Source organism: Lonchura striata, chromosome 4 (genome assembly GCF_050655825.1).
Source record: "Lonchura striata isolate lonStrDom1 chromosome 4, ASM5065582v1, whole genome shotgun sequence".
Classification (NCBI taxonomy): Eukaryota; Metazoa; Chordata; class Aves; order Passeriformes; family Estrildidae; genus Lonchura; species Lonchura striata.
The window spans coordinates 57,663,277-57,678,238 of NC_140706.1; the positions used below are offsets into that span (position 1 = coordinate 57,663,277).

The 14,962-nt window shown below is 40.4% G+C and overlaps 1 long non-coding RNA gene across 1 annotated transcript in view; it reads right to left on the reverse strand.

The window, feature by feature from the left end:
- Nucleotides 1-226: 226 nt before the first annotated feature.
- Nucleotides 227-14,962, reverse strand: part of LOC110480912 (uncharacterized) — a 55,122-nt gene continuing 40,386 nt past the window's right edge. The window contains exon 3 of the long non-coding RNA XR_002467172.2: nt 227-11,610. This is a non-coding gene — a long non-coding RNA (uncharacterized LOC110480912). The remainder of the gene's footprint in view (nt 11,611-14,962) is intronic.

A 14,962-nucleotide genomic window follows, 5' to 3' on the forward strand; every position in this document is an offset into this window, starting at 1 on the left:
ATTTCAACCAGTTCTCCTGGAAGACAGTGATACTCAGGGATCAGAGAGATAATGGGTAGGGAGGGAAGAAATCCATCTAAGACATGGACAACTACAAGGAGTTTGTAGTTTCTAAATCCAGATTAAAGGGCCTAATAAAAAGTGCTTCAGATCTGAACAATGGTCCAAGCACTGCACTAGGAATTATTCCTGTGTTTTATTTAGCTGAGTAAGAGGCATGCTTCTCTGGAGAAGTATGCCAAATGCCTTAGACCCTGCTCCTAAGGATCTCAGAGAGAAAGCTTCTCTTCATCCTTTTGGCTGGCAGATTTATGTACACTTATATGAAAAATTCCTTTCTGTTGGGCATGCACTGCTGTTTGCCACAAAAGAGGGGTGAGCACAGCCATGGCACCTGGACCTATTAGCACATCAATTCTTGGCAGCAGTTCTGCTGTCTGGAGAGGTCAGAGCCCTTCACCTACCCTCCTCCCCACAGGGGCAATACTGCAGCTAAGCACAGTGTGAGTAGCCACCATAGTACTCTTGGCTGAAGCAGGGTGGAAAGTGCAGTGATGTCCAGATGGGAGAAGCATTAACCAGGGCAGACTGGCATCTCTGACTGCAGCACCTGCAGCCCTAGGGGCTGACCCAAACACACTCCCAGTCGGCCAGCAGGCATTTGTCTCCACAAAGCAGTGAAAAAGCATTCAAACAGTCCCCTGTCCTGACTTAACTGCAAGAGGGGAAAAAGAAATTCTACCAGAAGGACAGGTAGCTGAATCACTCACAACTTACAGCCTGCAGGGATGAGCCTGGATAACCAGGGAGGCTCTTTCTGCTTCTAAATACTCATTGATCTATTCACTGCATGTTGAAAAACTTCAGGCTGTTATTCTGTACCAACAAACCATGCTGTCATTTAGGTTGTAGCAGATATTTATCCCCTTCCTGCCTCTCCTCAGAGACATGAATACTGTTATGAATGCAAAGAAAATACTTGTGGAAAATAAAAGGTCTCACAGTCAGTGGAGCCCAAGCTGAACTAAACAGAACAGGCCTGGAAAATCTTCAGTTCTCCATAAAGACATCATACAGGCAACACACATATAGCATGATACTTGATGGCTTGTTTGGTTTAGCAAAAAGAATTATTATCAAATTACTTTGAAATGTTTACACTGTGTGTGAGATTTTTCTCTATTTGTTTGTTTATTCTCTATTTATTTGTTGTGTGCAAAATATGGTCATCTTTTATCTTCTCACAGAGATCTTGATTTTTACTTTTATCCAAAGTTAACAACACTAACCCAAAAATTAATTCAGTGAAGGTGCTTAACAGGACAATAGCAATAAATTCCTTCAAAATAGCTGGAGAAAATGACTATTAAGACACGGAAATGATGGCTCAGATAGGGTTTAAGTGATCATCTAGTAGTTGCTAAGCCTAATTTAAATACAAGAAGAATATCACATTTCATCAGCTTCCATCTTCAGATTTAAGAGCTTCTCAAGTCCTCATTTATACCTGAAGTGTCACTGGCACATACATTAAAGCTGACAAAATCCATTTACTGCTGCAAGCTGTTCAAGTTCATCTGCTTATTTTCTCCAATCATGTTAATTTTCCTGTAGTGTTCTTTGTTTATAAAAAAAGAAACAAACAAGCACTTTGTGTTTATTAGTCTGAAGTTCTTCTACAAACATTTACATGCATTTAGGAGCTGCACTTGTGAGCACTGCTGGCATTCAGTCCAATTGTTTAAAACTGCCAGCATCTCTGATCCTCTGGACACTGCTGCTCCCCATCTCACAAAAAACCCAAACCACCAGCCTTATAAAACAACCTGCCCCAAATAAACACTTTTCCTTAAAGGATGCTCAAAGTCTTACGATGCCTGCAGCCATCTGAGGTATAAACAGGACACGAAAGAGAGCTTTATCTGAGGCTCCTAGGCACTACTGTTCAAGGAAAGTCATGCATCCTTTATCACCCTCCCTCAGCCATGGGAAGAAACGCTGGAGAAGACAACCTACACCTTTTCCAGAATCCTCATTATAATCCTAATTTTTTTCCCTAAGAAAAGTGGAACTACTTCTGCTCCTATCTGAGAAGCAGAGACAACAGCAACATTATGACTTGATTCTTTGGTATCTAGCAATGCACATGCTCCAGAGAAAGCCCAGCACTGGTTTCCTGCCCCTGCTTGGGCCCCAGATCCCATGAAACAGATATTCTTTTACACTTGTCACCTCATTTACATGTATGTGAGTCTGACCAGCCTGGAAATACGTTCTTGGGGAAGGACAGGAGAGAGTCAGACATAGAAATGTCATACCAGCCTCATATCCTCAACACACAGATTTATTTTTTTTTTAAAGTATTTTTCAGGGTCTTATTCATTAGGGAAAGATTATTTCCCCCCAAAATAGGCAGAGCCCTCCAAACCAATTTATTTTTCAGAGAATCAGTCAGAATGGTCAGACCAGCCCATCCCAACAGACATATGAAGAAAAACAAGGCAACATTTTAAATAGTGTCAATTCATCACTGCATCTTAATACCCTCTTGCTAAATAAAGCACAGCACCTTACAACAGCTGAAGTACTGGCCTGTGTCCCTCACTGTTCTTAATTAGCCGCCCTCTGGTGATTTATGCTGGCTGTCATTGCTCCATCCAGCTGTATTTTCAGTGCTGTTAAGAACACACTCCCTGTGGTAACAAAACAATTTCTCATCCATGTATCCTATCTTCAGGTATATACCCCACTGTCTCTGCACCAGTACCCCACAGCCTTCCCTGGCATCCAGTACCCCCCAGTATCTTTGCAAGAGTCTGTTTTCTTTCTTTTGTTCCTTTTTCCCTGCAGTCTCACCTTTGCCCAAACTCGCCTGTCTCTTGAAGGGAGCCCTGCTCATCTCTCCTCTTTCTTTGGCTCTTCTTCCTTGGGAACTCAGCAATCAGGTGAACTAGAAAATAGCTGGAATTTTTCATCCTCAAAGATCTGTCAAGCACATTAAATCTTTTCTTTTAATTTATCTCATGGTGGCTGTGAATGTGAATGAAAGCCTACAAGGGACCGGAATAGTGGGCATCTCTACCAGCCATACCTCATACCATGCATTGCTTTGAGCAGAGACCTAACTCTAAAACCTTATACTACATCCTATGGCTTATTATTTGTGCCTGTGCCTATGGCTTAAAGTAGCGGTGCATTTCTTTCTTCTCTATCATCTCTCCACTGTACAGCCTCCATAAAAGTCTTGTCTCTCCAAAACATTAATTTCTGTCTCAAGCCTGAGCTTGCCCCTTCCTCTCACACCACAAGCCTTGCTGGGATCTCTCTCACTGTCAGACAACACATGTAAGAACAGTTTTCTTGCAAAAATGATGCTACTAGGGGACAGTTCATCTCACTCACAAGGGGAAAGAAAAATGAAACAAAATCTAAACAAAACTCACCAAACAAAGGGATTTTTTGCCCCTTAACTTTTTTTATTTCCCCAACAGTTTCCTTTTTCCTTTACTTTTTTTTCCCCCCTCTGCATTTATTCAGGGCTCTTCTCTTCCTGCTGTCTTCAAAACTGTTATGCTCAGATCACATGTAGATCTAGCTACAATGTCTGAAGATAAGCACCAACAGAAGTGCTCATAAAATCAGCACCCTGACGAGATGAGATCATTTCACACATGCTGTTTGTTTCCTGTTATACTCGGGAATTTACAGTGGCTGCTGGCCACCATAAATACTGAACCATCAAGACAGCTTTTTCATATATTTCACTGCAATAGTCAATACTGCGTTTTTGTCCTTAGAGTAATTTGATTTGTTGTAATCGATTTGGGTGGGTTTTCATTCTTAATTAACTGCTGTTATGATGCAATGATGCAATCTTTGTTCACAAACCAGATGCCAGAAATGAAATTCAGAACAGAGTAATAGAGGATGGAGGAGAGCCTTACCTGCCAGGAAGGTGAAGCAGTGAGCTAAGGAGCCAATTAGCCACGATTTTGATTGGTGTGCTCTCATTAGTGGTGTGAGGGGACAAGCTCAATCTTCTCAAGCTTGTGGCCAGTACCCTGCACAATTCATTTCTTTGCAAGTCTTAGTAAAAAGGACATATATCAGTAAAAGCTCCCTAGTGCTGTTTTGGCAGACTCTGCCTTTTGCTGGAGGATGGGCAAATCTGCCCATCAGTAGTCATGTAGTGGAAGGCTGAGGCCATGGAACTTTACAACACACATTCACTGCCACCTCTGCAGAATCCTCCCTTGCAGTCAGAGCCCTCAACTGCTCAGGGACACACGCAGGGCAGAAGCATCTCCCAGCATCAGTCTGTCAGTCAGGCCAATGCACTTACCTTTGTTACCTGGAACTTATGCTGTTATAGCTCTGCTCTTGATTTGTTTTTGTTTGTTTGTTTTCATAAGACTCTTAAGACTGCTTAAAATGTCTTAGCTGGATCCCTTTTCAGCTGCTAATCTTGATTTTGGGAGCGGACTGAAACCAAGAGTCACACACATTCTTCCAGAATACATTAATCATGAGTGTTATTTCAGAGATGCCTTTTGAAAATATTATTGTACAAGTAAGAAGGTTCTGTAAGCTCAGACTTGAGATGAAAAGACTTTATTGGCAGCACTCTAAAATTCTCCACTGTTTTTGCAATGCTGTGGCAGCTGCTACTGTGGTGATACAAGGTGTGTTCCGTTAGTCTTTTCCTGATATTTCTACTTTGATCAGATAACAGTAAATGCAAAAACACCTGTGTATATCACTTGAGGAACTAAGCTAGGTACTATTGATCACAAACAACACCTAGTTCTCCTGTTTTTTTTTTTTCTCCCCATGGAGAAACCAGTCAGTGAAAACTAGGTGTTTTAATCAAACCAGAAAAATGTGTGCCTTTGGCAATGATTTTTGTATGGGGTGTGACACCCTGTGGTTCAAATGCAGTGGGTTGTCATTCTTTTCTGCAGAAAAAGCTCTAAGCTAGATTCTATGAAGCCATGGTCAGGATGTTCATGATGCCACTGACCTCCCTCCCTGCTCAGGAGTCAAGAGTAGCTAACAGATCAAGCCAGGTAATCTGTCTATCTGATCTTTCCTGTTTAGCCCAGAATTTCAGTTTCCATAGGGTAAAAGAGAAGTATTTATAAAATAATTTACTAGTGGATTTAAACCACAGTATTTCTGTTTTCCACTAGAACATTCTAATGCACCATTTTTCACAGGGCGGAAAAATAATCTTGCTTAAAAAAAACCCACAATACTTTTATAATCTGTCCTAATGAATAGCTCTGGGTACAATCTTCCTTTGCCTAGAATGTATAATATTATGGAAGGCTTTTTTCCTCTAGTTTCAAGAAGATAAGATGAGCTAAGATAATGGTAATTTTTCCACAAATCACAGCCTCCAGGACATTAGCCATTTTTTATCTTTTATGGGGTTGTCCAGCTGAGGAGTAGACAGTTGTCCTCACCTGAAACACTAATGGACTTACAAGGAAGAAGTAGTAACATTAACAAACGACTCAAGCCATGTGTTGTAAAGAGCATAAACAATGGTTTCCTCTTGGAAAAAGATCTGTTCTGATCTTGGATTTCAAAATGTAACACGTTTGCAAAGGAGGCACAGAATAAATAAATGCAAACACTCTTGCTCTGCTTCACACCTGAAAAAATGCTGCTTAATTGAGAGGAAACCCTTGCATCTCCAATGAGAAGCTAATCCTCTCTTCTTATTTCCTTTGCCTCTCCAATTTCTTAATAACAGATGGCCACAGAGGTGTTAATAATATTCCCAGCATGCCCAATGGCAATCCTGAGGAGATCTATATGCTGCTATTTACATTAATTGGCAACATTGCCACAATGGACAAGCTATTATCTTCCTAAGCTTTAGTTGTCTTTGTCTGAATACTTATCTTTATCCAACCGGTAAAGTCAAGGTCCCACTCTATTGTTTTCTCCCACAGAGGGTGATTTATTTGATAATGTGGTTTCAAACACAATCTCTTCCTAAATTATCCTATCCATTCCATTATTGCTTTTCTATTATCCTGAAAGTCCAAAAGACCAGGTAAAAAAAAATTAGGTGCCAAATTCATTGTAAGTTTAGGAACTCAGACTGACATCTCTAAATCCTTTTGATGAGATTTTGTGATGTCATTCTGTCTTTCCAATTAACTTGGAGTGGTGTACTGGTGATAAAAAGATTTGGTCAGTATTTGTCTTCCAGATATTGAGTAAATACAAGTCTCTCTACTTCATCTACACTTAGTCTTTGCTGCAGAAGCAATGAATATTTTTTATTTTATAAAGGTCATGCTTACTTTCTTTCCATGCCACAATAACACATTCTGTATGTGTGGAAAGTGTCATAACTGAAGAAAAAATAAAATAGTCTGGAAAAGGACTAGTCAAAAATGCTCTTGGGGAAAGCAGTTACATTTATATTATCAGGACAGGCAAGTCTTTTAATGCTGTGATAGTGTCATAGCAATTCAAAGCTAAGCCACTTTATAAATATTAAATTCCTAAGGAAATAGAAATTCATGGTGTACTAGTTTCAGAATGTTACTTCCACCTGTCACTTAGATCCTGAACATACAGTCTCTGAACAGCAAAGGACTTTTCCAATATTAAGATGTAGATGTCTGGTATTTCCTTGTAGCTATGTATAAGAACTTCATTTTATTTTGTTGCTCTGCTTTTCTCCTGAAGGATATGTAAACTGCTTTCCTCTCAGTATCATCCTCTGCTCTCAAGAAGTGATCTGTGGCCCAGTTCTGCTGTTGTGTATTTCAATTAACATCTAACACCCAAGAATTAGCAGAAATTCATAAAAAAATATCTCTTGGCTATTCAAAGAACAGCTATTTGAGGCCAACACTCTTTGCTGACCAGTGCTCAAGGCCAAAAAGCAGACCCATTTTGTCTGGCTAGCATGATAGCGAGCAGGCTGGAGTGTGGATCCTGCAACATCGCACCTTTGGCCCTGTTCACTAGACTGTGCTCAAGATAAGCCATTACAGAACAGGCAGAAAGGCTGGCAAAATTGCAGCTTGAGATCTCTGCAAAAATACCTGTGGCACCATCCCAGAAACAGTCATGCAGAAATGTCCTTTTGTTGTCATATGTGTAGAGTTAGTCATAAGGGGACCTCTGACTTGCCTGACCAGCATGTGAGCACCTGCTTGAAGAACAGCTCTTAAAAGCCTCATACAACTCGTGTCTTCTACTAACACAGCCCCCAGGTGCACTGAGTTTGTCCCTTTCACATTTTCACCCTGAAGGACTTAGTCTATTTATCTATGTAGCACTGAGTGAAACTCTTTGTTAGTGCCTTAAAAGCTGTGAAATAATGCCTTACTACTTCTTGTCTGGGTGAGAGCCTTTCTCAACTTTCAGACAACATTTTGCAGACAGCCAAGGAGAGATCTGTGTGCTCAACATCTTCTAATAACTTGAAATCTTTGCCTCTAACCCACAGCTTTCTCAAGAGCAGGGTCACTGTACTGAAACAGAAGAGAGCAAAGCCCCAAGCTATCAAACAGAGTACAAGCAGATTAGGAAGAAATGAAATTCATCAATACAATGCCCTCTTGGTCAAAAGTTCACTAAGAGAGAAGGGAGCTGTACAATGCACCCATCTCCTTTTAATTGGCTTGAAGCTGCTTCCTACCACGCTCAAGCAGATGTGGTGTCAATGGAAGCCATGCTAAGGCAGAAACTTCTAATTATATTAAAATATTCTACTTCATCTTTAGGAGCTGTTGACAGGGAGAGAGAAATGGAAAACCAAAAATGAAAAAGTGAATAGGCTAATATTTTCTGGAGTAAATCTCTGAATTTACTTCTAAAACTCTTGTGTCCAGTGTTTATTCATACAAAGGTAAGTTGTTCAGCAGCACAGAGGAAGAAATAAAAATGCTTTGAACAGTTTTGAAAGCACATATATTTGTGGCTGTCTCATTGTGTGATTACACGGGATTTATTTATGTCTTTAACTCAAAAGATTGCATGTGTCAGGAGGGAAGAAAACAGGCAACACAGACCACAAACAAACCACAAAACAACTGGTTGTGGATTGGATATTTGAACCATTAGTTATAAGGCAGAAGTTAGACTGAAATACTGTCACATATATATGACAACTATTATTCTTGAGCAGACTTAATCTCTCCTAGATAACTGACAGACAAACGAACAGCAACTAAGGCCATAAAACCTGTTTCTCACCATGAGTAGGTGTGCAGTGGATAACATGGGTTAAAATATTTTTTATTACCTTCCAAAGTATTGTGTGGGGAAGCAGAGGGGGACATGCATGTGCAATTGCTGTTCTCTGAGCCTTTCCTTCCTTCTGAAAAGCGCGTGAGTTGCTACTACAGGGCAAAGATGTATTGGCACCCTGAGTCCTGGGTGGCAAGAAGAGTCCAGAAGACAGCAAAGTAACTGAAAGAAACATATATCTGAGGACACAGAAAAGAACTTTGCAGTTCTTTTTGCAACCAGGAGGCAACAAAGAAGCTGCTGGCCAGAAAGAAAACCCTCTGCAACAACATCCTATACAGTGCAGAAATGCTTTTATAGACTTTGTTGACTGAATTTTCTCTTAAAGTGCAACAGTTGTAGATCCACCTCTAACAAAGCCTAAACGCTTAAAATAATAGTCCCAGGATATGCCTGGGATCTGTTCCTTTAAACCTACAATTCTGGAAGACTATTTTAGAGATGAGACCATCGTGGAATGGATCACTGGCCCATGATATATTCACATGGCAAGTTTGAAACCTTGCAGTAGATATCCCATGTAATGATGAACATCAGGTATGTCTTAGCACAGACTATAATGTGTGACAAATATGGAGTTAATAAGTGTTAAAAGGCAAAACCAACTTTCATGCAACCATGCTATTAAAAGTTCTTTCACATGCTGATTTGGCATTTCTCTCAAATATTTTACCGATCCAATCTTCTTGGCATGGTGAAATTAAGCCTCAACTGATACCTCTGGTAAAACATAACTCCAAGTCCTGTGTTGTTCTGGCACCTATAAAAAATAGAATGTAAAAAAGTGTTTACTATTGGCATAATTTACCTCCCACTGATGCTACAGGGATTTATATCCTTGAGTTCAAAAAGAGATTGAGACTAGCCCAGTGAACTTTGACAGATCCCAATCTACATTTGTTTTCAGTCTTATAAAGCAAGAGTGAGATCAGAGGAAATACTTATTACTAATCAAATATTGATGTACTGCAATAAAAAAAATCTGGCCAGTTATGATGACCTGTTTGTCATGTTTTTGACGGGCTTCTCTTGGTACCTGTGCCCGCTGGGATTTCGTTTAGCACATCAAAGTGTCTGTCAGGATCAGCATTTCTTCATAGTGCTAACAGGATCAGTTGAACACTAATTCCCCTTCAGTGCAAATGTATGGAGTGTGCTAGAAAATAATTTCTCATTAAAAAAAAAAAAAAAAAAAAAAGACAAATTTGTGCTGGAAGCGGAAATAAGACAGAAAAAATAGGAAAAATCCCTGATGGCTAGAACCTAATTAAACCAACAGAATTAATGAGCACTTCCTACAAAGTCTCCATAGATTCTCTCACATGACAAATATCCTCTTTTTAAAGCTCAAAAGTTACCTGTAACATTCTGCTTTTTGGCAGAATGATGTAGCCCTGTACCATCTCAGACAAGTCTCGTATCTGCAAATGTCCCCACAACAGACACCTTCAGGCAAGCCCTTCTGCACTTTGCAGACCATCTTGTCTATCCAGATGGAGGAGAAGGTGCTCTCCTCCTCATAGTCTTGCCATCCTGACATCACATTGAGCTGTGCTGAGGCACCCAGAGGGATCTTGGATGGTCTCTAGGTACATCCAGTGATACCCAAGCCCAGACTCATAGTGCACACATCTGTTTTGAGCACAGATATCCTTTCAAAGACAGCCCTGGTGGCATGGGGGAGACTGGGCCAAGAGCAGCCCTTCCTTAATGTGTCAAGTGCAGGACTTCCCTAAGCACTCAGAGAATTAGGGCACTGCTTGCCACTAAGCATGCTCATAACCATCCGGAAAGCTGAACTGTTCCATGCTATAAATAAATGTTTTCCCTTTTCCCCTGTGACTGTTACTGCATTTCTTTAAGCTTCTCAGTTTAAAGTAAGCACAGACAACAACAATGCGCTCAAAGGTGCCAAACTGTACATAAGGGAAAGGCATGTGCAAGAGTGCAAGCTATGCCTGAAAGTCTGACAGACTCTCACAATGTTTCCCTTAGTTTAATAATAAATAATCATAACATTCAAAGCACACGTATTACATTAACAAGCACTGGATGACACACACAATAAAAAAGATGCTCATTTTTTTTGGCTGCTGAGACTTAGTTACACAAACTACTTGCCAGAACTGACAGCTAGAAAGAAGATGGAATGCATCTTCCTGCATCTTGGGGGACTTTCATCTAATTTCCAACTACTGTGGGTGCCTCTCACTACTCTCTTCTTTCTGGAGTTATGTGATAAGGATCACTAGGGCAGATGGAGAGATTGCAGCTGAGTGAGGACCTTCTAACCCAGAAGAAAATCCAATAACTTGACCAAGGCACAGCTAAGGCCAGAAGTCTGAGCAATAACGATGGCCCGAGGGTGCCCAGCGATCAGGAATGGTCAGGGATCTTCAAAATCATCAAGCAAGGGGCAAGGCAAACAGTAAAGGGAAACCATGGAGAACACAATATAACTGAGTCAAAAATTACACAGATAAACCAGGTATGAGGAAGAACAAGCCTTCAGCAGCAGAAAGTAAGAATAAAGACTAATCTACAGAAATGCAGTTAAAATCAAGTAGTGGATTGAGCAGCCCAGAGAAATCACTCTTGACAGGGGAAGTTTGTCAGACTTTTAAAAGACAAGAGAGGCAAGATTTTAGGCTCCCAGGTTCTTTGTTCTGTCAAGTTGTGGAGCTTCGTAGATCAGGACATAAGCAGATGGCTCCTGGCCCGTTTGGACAGAACATCTGTCTATGACAGCAAAAGTATTGACTCGTCTGTGACTAGGCTGTGTCACTGGTTGAATTTCAATCCATAGAATTGTGTTGCTGTTACTTTGAGTATTCACTGAAGGCAAACACATCATAATGCACTCTTGTTCTTGTCCCACATCTTCTCACATTCTTTATGGTCTCAGAGATCCTGGCAGCATCCAGTAGTTGCTGCTCCCAATTCACCTTCCTTTCCTTTTCCTTCTGGCTTTTCTTCCAGCTCTGGAAATCGATGTGGCCATTTTCTTTTGCTTCACACATATGGCTTTGCATTTTGTTAGGCAGTAAACCATGCTGTCATTAATGTTGAGGTTTTTTTATTCAGTTGTTTTCCACTCCCATATGTACAAAAAGCTGCTTTTAATTCTCACCTTTCATTCTGATGTTTATATACACCTCTGCTTTTCTGGGTTATACTTGCTTTATGACCTTCTGCTCAGTCAGAAAGCTGGCAGGTATTTGCTGCATTCCTATGAGGAATATTTCTCTTATCTTCAGCAAAACTGTCCTGGAGATTTTATCTGGATTGCAGGAGATTTTTATCTGGATTATACCTATGAATATGTTGTCCCTGTGAAAGAAATGGGAGACATTTCACTAGTGCTGGACTGCTTTTCTGGGTCTGGATTTCTCAGTCAGTTTCAGAAGCTAATGAATAATGAAGACTTACCTCAAACAACAGAGACCATCAGGTGTGGAGGGGAGCACTTCAGAGAGGGAGTGAGGGAAGCAGGAATAGTTTTGCTTTCAGAAATGAATGCTGAGAGTAATATCATACTTTGACACTTTACTGGCCACAGCTGGAAAACATTCTGCTGCTTTTTAAATATGAAAGTCTTTGTATAGTTATATTTCATAATCACGTACACCTTACATTTTTAACATTGCCGGGAAGACTATTTAAATGCCTCAGCACAGAGGGAGTGTTTGCCATAATAATGTCTCCTGAAGAGACATAGCCCACAAAGCTCAGGATGGTCTTTGCTGCCAACTGTCCTTTTAGTAAATGAATTCCCATTTGTGTGGGGTGAGGGCTGTGCTGAAGAATTTCATAGAAGGATCAGAAGATATTTCTCCACCAGAATTACAGTTAAATAAAACTCAGTCTGTCCAACTTAAACACCAGCTCCTCAGTTTTGCTAACTAGTTTGTCATTGTTATCATAGTTACACACAGTGCTTTGTATAATTTTTTAAACCTTTTAAATTACTGAGAACAAAAATAGTACATTGAAGTTCAGATTTTGCAATCAGAGCCACTAACAGTAATGCTTCCCTACTGATTTCATACCATTTATGCTCAGTTGTACCTTCCATGATTTTATATAAGAAAGCACGAGCACTATTGGACGCTAGATTTAGATAATGCTTTGAATATAAATCTGACCAGACAGGAAGTTTGTACACATTTCATGGTAGGTCAGAAGGTCTTGAGCCATAGTGTAGAACATGACCACATTACCCACTAGGTAACTTTTGTAAAAATGGAATCCCATAGTTTTGGGTTCCCTCACCTTCACACTAAACAAAATTTAAGCTCTTCTTCCATGCAGCCTTATAGCTACAGCATTCATCTAAGTCTTCTTCCTATTCTTTAGTCTGAATTAGGGCAATTTTTCTCTTTGAAAGACTGCAACTCAGAGGGCAAGTGTATGAACCTGCTTCTTTTTTTTTCATCCAAAGCTGGTGTCCTAAACCCCAAGAGTTTAAGAAAACAAATATGTGGAAACATCACTAAAAGCAATACATAGCTCAAAAAAGTTATGATGTGGCATACATCATATTCTCACAGCAACTAACTCAATCAGAAATGTTCCTACTGGTCCCTACATAGTTTGGCTGAGGGCACTTCCTGTAAGCATCAAAGGTGGTTATTGAATTGCAGACCATGAAACAATTTCTTTGGTACAGCACAGGTGCCACTGTAGTAAATCAGGATATCTTCATGCAATTTAACCAGTTGTGTATCTAACACTGTTACTTAAGCAAGAGGTGAAACACAGATATTTTGAGGGTGGAGTGTATACAATATTAAGTATGAGTAGCCCACAAATGCTTGCTTGCATCCCTTGGGCATTCACCCAGTGGCAGATTTGTAGTTTCCATTTGGAGCAGACCCAAGACTGAGAAATTTGCCTAGCCATGACTCTCAGCTGAGTTCCCCATTTCAGTCAAAAGCAGCTACACTTTAAAAGCCATCCAAGGCTGTTGGGGAAAAAGACTCCACATTCTACCTTAAAATAAATTACACAGATGGAAAAATACAGCCCAGGTCTTTCATCATTTGTTCACGTTGTACAGACAGGAGTCCTTAGCATGCTGGAGCAGAGCTTGGAGTACCACGGTTTTACAAAGTAAGAGTAAATTAGAAAAAAATTTATAAAATCCCCTCACAGTTCACTGTTAAAGAATAATCATACAGCATCTGCCTTCATTTCTATAGCTGCATTACAATGAAGGACACAATCAGTCTCTCAAACATACATTGCTAGCTTAGCTTATCATCTCCTACCTCTCAAACTGATTCTTCTGCCTCTATTAAGTAGTTTTCCATTGACATTTTCTGTTCTTTTTCAATACACCAGGAGCTTTTGATGACATTGGCTGTTACAGGACTTTCAAAACTCCATCTTTTTTCATATGAGGAAAATCTGACTTTCTGGTATTTTTTCTTCTGCATTTATCCTTACAAGGTGCAGGTTTTTTGAAAGGACTGGATTTCTCTTAATGGATTTCTCTGGAGTTCCAGTCTGCTTCTGTAAAGCCCAGAAAGAACAGTTTTTAAGGAAGAGGAAGGTATTGCTGAATATGAGCCTTCTTTGAATTTTACCCTCCCTTAGGGTGGGGAAGTGAGGTGAGCTGATCTTGCTGAAATATTTTTAAAACCCCAGGGATACAAAACTTTGCATTTAATGACATTTTTTAATGGGACTTTTGCCCATGAAGCATCTGTAACCTCTCCTAATTTAACTCTCATTTTATCTCATGTATTTATTTTTTTATCTAGCTGGTTTCTCTTTAACATCCCTATTGCAAGGAAGGTTGCTAACCTGTTATAGATCAGTTGAGTCATTATGCCCATCCTCACCTGTTCTTAATAATATTGCTATTCTGAAATTGGTAGTAAGTCATTCTAGACTTCTTTTCCCAGATATTTTCTTCTGTCGTGATGCTGTTACAAAACTTCCTGGCTGCTTTCCAGCAGTCAAGATTTACACATTGGACCACAAAAAACAAAAGGCAGAGTTTCCATAAGAATGCCACCCCATTCCCCTCTAGGTTCACAATGGCACTAAAAGGAAAATACACATGGATTTTTCCAAGGCTGTAGCTCTTCACCCCCAGGTGCAGTGCTCACAAAACCAGAGCCCCTTACTCAGATGTTGCTAGCAGCAAGAGTCAGCTGGCACTCGGGAAGGACAAGCAGCTTGCATGCCATGCTCCTCTGAAGGGCTGTGGCACTAAAACCCCCAGGTCGTGGCAATCTCAAATGCAGTCCCCCACATGCTGCTGTAAGGTAACAATCAGGAGACAGCAAGAAGCACAACTCCTTCCCACTCTGTGCTCTAGCTAGCTTGGTAATAAACCTCTGTCCTGGATTGTGACGTGTATCTGTGATTCAAGGCTGCTGTTTACTTGTTAATTGTCAGCACTTGGCACAGGTCTTGTGTTTTGCAGCATTACCAACATCTATTTGGATGGTGTTACAGAATAGGGTACAGCATGGTCAATAACACTTGAAGCCCTTTTTCTCTTAGCCACCACAAAACCACTGGTAGATTGAGAACTGCCTGAACGGCTTACTCAGGGTTGCGATCAGTGGTACAAGGTCCACTGGGAGGTCTGTCACTAGTGGTGACCCACAGGGGTCATTACTGGGCACAGTTTTTTTAACTTTTCAGCCATGACTTGGATGAAGGGGCA